Consider the following 5,797-nt stretch of genomic DNA (forward strand, 5'->3'; position numbering starts at 1 on the left):
ACTGGACACCAGAATTCTGCTGCTGTCAGATATGTTGACTCTTTATATTGGGTGTCCGCTACCTCTTCTTTTACTTAATTTGCTCAGGTTAATCGAGGAGGCGGTGCCCTCTTGTGGTTGTGATGGTTAAAACAATCTTAATGCAGAAAACAAGATGAATATCAAGAGTGAAACTTTTGGTGATGAAAAGAATAATGAAAGTTCAAGACGGGTTGTTCAGTTCTGCACATATTTAGAACAATAACTAAACTTATTTATTGTTTCTGATGATGAAAAACATCCAATTCTACTTTATTTACATAAGATAGACAAAAGATACAGAATATACATTAAAACAAACTCGGTTAAAACAAATTAAAAGGAATAAAAAGACATTAAAAAGATGAGTGAATCCGTGGAGCATAAAAAGTTGCATGTTGTCAAACAGTGATGCCAGTAACACGTTGAGTAGTAACGCGTTACTATTTCCAAACCAGTAATCAGATTAAAGTTACTTCTCCAAGTCACTGTGCGTTACTGTTGCAGCGTCCAAGAGGACGAGTTTCTCGTCGGTAAAGACGTTTTATTGTGAAACAGAAGCAGTCGCTCCTGCGTTCAGGTGACAGGAAGGAATGGGAACAAACAAACGTCACTAAACCAAATCATCACACAAGTAAAAGGTCGCATCGAGCCGGTAGCGCAAATAAATAAATAATTAGACAAATAGATAAATAATGCAACAACAGACTACAACTACATCAACGCTTTAATAAATAAATACCAGTAATAGTAAAAATAAGAGCGTGACTCAGATATAAATACCAGAATGAAGGTCAAAGGTTAAATATGAATCAGCAGGAGGTCAGGCGGGGATCAGAACGGAGCTTTTGGGAAAAACGTTCGTCATTTTTATGTTGAGACGTTGGGAAGTGTTGTGTTGTGGCAGCTGCTGGAAGTAACTAACAAAGTAACTGTAATCTCACTTGGTTACTTCTAAATCCAAGTAATCAGTAAAGTAACTGTTACTTTTAAAGGAGTAACTAGTAAACAGAATTTCTTTTTCAAGGGAACTGTGGCAGCACTGTCGTGGAAGTTTTTAAAAACCTGCAGGGACGAGGCGACGACCAGAGGAAAGACTTTTCTTTGCTTTTCGGCTCTCGGGATCTGAGACGACTTTCTGTTGCTCCAAAATATGGACTCAATGAGCCACAAGAACACAATATAAAACACTTGGAAGTATTTTTTTTTTTTTATTTGCACTTTGTTACAAAAAATAAAAAACAACAACATACAGCAGTAAAGATGAATTTGAGCCATAAAGTGACGTCGCTTTCCAGCTTATTTTCTTGATGCATCATTTCTGTACAGATTAAATAACTTTTGTTTCCCTTCATATATTTAATCCACCTGCAAACATGAGACTCGCACACGTCCCCCCCCCCCCAGGACTTACTGGTATGAAAGTTAGAATATAGTTAAACCTACTAATGTAGAGGTGAAGACGGTCAGCTGCTCTCAGCTCCAGCAGCAACATTTACTCAAACTGGTTAAATAATACATATCACACATCATGTTGATTTGAAACAGCAGTTTCTGAGCTTCCTCTTGCGTAGACGCTTGTGTTTCTTCTCTCCCTCCAGAACTTTTCTTCTGGCGCTGCACACGAGGAAAACAAAAGTCCATGTTATCGAAGGGAGAAAGAGAAGAAGGGATCATGAAATGCTTTGAGACGGTGCGACGGCTTCACAAAGAGCTGAAATGGAAAGCGATTCTGAACAAAAACAAAAGTATTTAGAATCTATTTAAAGTTTGGAATTACATTTTTAAACTGGTTTTTTGTGAACCATTGTCATTTTTTAGGTTTTGGTTGAACTAGAAAAAGTTTTTTTTTTTTTTAAAAACCTCCATATGACTTTATGACATTTGTTTTGTATTGAAACTCCAATAAAATCTAAATCTCATAATATAATTAAAAGTTTGACTGAGCCGGATATGTAACAACAACCCAAACTGCTGTAAAATGAAATGTAATAGAACCCAAAATGTAAAACGATTTAACAAGAATTTAAATGTGATCTTAATATATTTAATGTTATACATTATTTCATACTGATGATTGATGTTTTTTTTTTAGAGAACTAGAAATGACTTAGGAAACAGCAACCATACATAAATACCATAAACTGTATATAGATATATGTATAAACAATTAGTCCAAACTTTGAGAACTCATTCTTTTAGTGTTTTTCAAATTAAAGCCGTACAAGTCCAAACCATAAATCATTGACTCACTTTATGATGTAATAAAATTATTACACTGTCAGGGGAAACACGTTTTGCCAGCAACATAATGTAATATTAAAAAGTTTTTAAGTTTAGAGCTCAGCCTCTTGTTACGTTATCGACCAGTGATTACATTCTGGCTTTAATTACATTTAATATCTATATATAATATATATCTCAAATACTTTCATGCTTTTCTCTTGTTAGATACATACAGTCAAGGTTAATTCTGACCTGATTTGTCATGTTAAGAAACTTTCTGATGACTTTATTTGACATGTTTTCCTTTGTTAATCATTCAAATGAAAGTGGTTCAGGAATAATAAGTGATTATAAAGATTTGTGCATGTTTGTGTGACATTACCACAAAGTAGTGAGAAGTTTCTTTATCTTCTTGTCGTGTTGATCAACACATATTTGGCGGTTTCCCCACTTTAGTATCCTTAAAGAGAGAAACGAGATAAGAAAGTCTCTGATATACGATGTTCTAAAGTCTCGCCTGTTATGTAACTGTGAGGCCGTAGAAAGGTTATGGTCCTGGGAAGTGGGTCAGACATGAAAGAGTGAGCGCCGAAGAGACAAAGAGACGGAGAAAACCCCAAAACAAAACCAGAGCTGAAGCTTACAAAGCGCTGATGTGACACATTTCAGTGTTGTCCTGCTTCGAACACGACGCCGGAGGCCTTCGAAGGACCGTGGAGCGCACGGCCCGGGGCTCAGAGTGAGACGTACAGCAGCCATGTTGACCTACACACACACACACACACACACACACACACACACACACACACACACACACACACACACACACACACACACACACACGGTCAGCCAATAAAATCTTTCGGTTCTGCAGAGGAGTGTTTTCCTTCCATTGACTTTAAGTAATCAGTAATCAACTCCAGACACAGGCTACTTGGCGCCAACTGGGTTTTCCCAGCATGCAATAGGGAAGTCAGTATTAAAACTTTATTATTAGTTATTTAAAAAGATCTAATAAAAATACAGATGCAAACATTCACCATAATGACCTCCAGTAGAATGTATATATGCTGTATATATATCTCCTGTGCAGGGATCTGCAGCCAGACCGTAGTAAAGTAGTAAAGTAGTAAAGTCACTTCCTGCCATTCTTTTTATTGGATATTTCTGATTAGATAAGTTGACCTGAAAATGTCTTGACCTGCAGGTTTGTTTGGACTCGTGCAGATTTAGCATTATTAGCATGCTGCATGGCGGCATCATATTTGATATAAAAAGTGCTGCAACTGTTTCTCCACTCAGGTCAACCAAATGTCAGTTTGTGTTTAATTACATTATAGTCACACCAAATACAGAAAAAGTGTGGTGGTGCACAACCCTCAGCTGAACGAAGTGGATGAATTCACGTCAATAGAAAAGGTGAAATGTGTCCCGACGAGCAAACGCTGGAATATTTTTGTTCCTCGTGACAGTCGAACCTCCTCAACCATTTAAAGGGTTTCATATTTCATACATGGGTTTGTTTGATATCTACACCCTCTAAAGAACCTGATTCATGTCATCAGATGCAATAAAGTACAGAAATGACTCCGTCCATGTGTTCTGTGAGGATGTTAGCCGGAACGAGAACAAAAACTCACTGAAAAGTGAATTGAATTACCGTATTTTCCAGAGTATAAGTCACATCTGGCAAAACATTTGAAATGTTGCACTGGTGTGTAAGAACATTTAATGTTTATTTGTCCATGTACGGATGTAACTGCATTGTTGGTAACCAGCTAAAGATGTTCCAGAACCTTCTGAGTATTACTTCCTCCGCCCACGATTAGCCGTCTTTGTTTCCTCATTATTTTCACTCTGATGCTGTTTCTGTTTTATGATGCACATATTTATTAATATTTAGATTAAATTGTTTTGATTTTTATTTGGTGAGAAAATACTGAACCTAGTGGTCACAGAAGTACTGCTATATTGTCTTAATTTAAATCACACCAGCAGCCACTAACCTTTTAATAACTGTGTAGTCTAGAAAATACGGTAATTTAAATAAGCATATTTTAGGTTAAATATAACAAATACAGATTATTATTTATGTCCTTGTTGTGCAATCAGTGATTTAAATGACTCGAGCAAAGTCATTCAAATTGAAATTTATTAGATTGTTTTTATTTTTTTTAAGTTGAATGTTCTAGTGTCAGGGGCCACAAACCGCCCAATATAATCTTGAGTGGGCGGGGCCTGTAAAATAGTTGAACATTATACTTTTTCTTTGTTGTGTCACAGAGAATACGCGATGAAAATGTCAACATTTTTCCAAATGAAAGTAACTGAATACTGCAGAAAATAACTAAAATCTCAACATGAAACCAAATTTAAAAGAAACTTTCTGCTGCAAAATACAGAGAAATGTCAAAAACTAAACGGCTGCATTATGCAGGTTTTTACAAACTCAGGCTGACAGCCTGGCTTTGGGGTTTACTGGTTTTCACATCGCTGATATCTCAGCTTTGGTCTCACAGGTAAAAAAAAAACTGTGTTCTTACCTGCAGCGCCTGCATGTCGTCTGCTGATGAAGAGCCAGAGAAGAGCCAGCGTGAGCTCAGGAAGCAGCTTCATCTCGCCAGGAGCTTCTGCTGGTGGAGTCGCTGTGAACGTGAAGCTGCGGAGAGAATTGTGAAACAACGGGGGGGGCGGGACTTCCTCTTATTCTTTTCCCCACACAATCAAAGGGCCTCAGATTTCACGCCGCCAATAAAAAAAAACTACTGACCTTGCACTTTTCTGTTGCTTCGCATGGTGTCAGCTTGTGATGTTGATCAGAGTTGGTTTTTCCCCTCTAATGGTTCACGTCCAGGTTAATGTTTGTCCTCCCGAGCGCCGGCGTGACGTCAAAGCTCGACTCCGGGTGATGAAATGTGGGAAAAGCTGCGGGGATATTTTTGTTGTTGACTGAGTGACTCACAGCGTTTTAACCCTGATAGCCTCAATTATCTTTAACCGTTTCCTCCAGTAAAAGTTCACACGGTGGTGAAATGTGACGGCAAATACAAGGCTCATGATAGCAAACTTTTACTGCTCACATGTAGAATTAGTCGTTACGTTTGATGTTGGATTGACAGATCATGAACTGTGGTTGACAGCTGACGGCTCTGCTGGGCCCAGGACATCAGGGTAGTCCGGGACTCGGCTCACTTGGGAGGGAAGGGGGTCGAGATGTTTCACTCCTTCATTTGGTTCACGTTCACTTTAGAGATCAAACCTCCTGCAGTTACACCTGCTGGTCATCTGGGGGCGCTGTGGCCTGAAACAAACTCTGACCAGAGAGGAAGAGAAGAAGAACAAACACGGCCCATTGATCGGTCCGGACCGGAACCAGAAGTCCCGTCGCTTATAGCCCGTGGTGGCTAGGCTAGTTAGCTCGTGGCTAATGTGTAGCCTCAAACAACCACAGAGCAGATATCAGGGAGTCTTCCTCACTTCTTCTTCATCACCGCTCCACGTCTGCACACCAGATATTTCCCAACGTTTCCTTTCTGCTTCTTCTGATTCCTGA

The 5,797-nt window shown here is 38.8% G+C and overlaps 1 long non-coding RNA gene across 1 annotated transcript; it reads right to left on the reverse strand.

The window, feature by feature from the left end:
• Positions 1 to 217: 217 nt before the first annotated feature.
• On the reverse strand, positions 218 to 5,199 carry LOC308125818. Its single transcript, XR_013936405.1, has 5 exons — positions 5,015 to 5,199; positions 4,788 to 4,903; positions 2,889 to 3,009; positions 2,627 to 2,704; positions 218 to 1,635 (listed from the first exon to the last, which is right to left on the reverse strand). It is a non-coding gene; the product is annotated as an uncharacterized lncRNA (long non-coding RNA).
• Between the last annotated feature and the right edge of the window lie 598 nt (positions 5,200 to 5,797).

The sequence above is a fragment of the Lipophrys pholis genome (genome assembly GCF_963383615.2).
Source record: "Lipophrys pholis genome assembly, chromosome: 20".
Lineage (NCBI taxonomy): Eukaryota > Metazoa > Chordata > Actinopteri > Blenniiformes > Blenniidae > Lipophrys > Lipophrys pholis.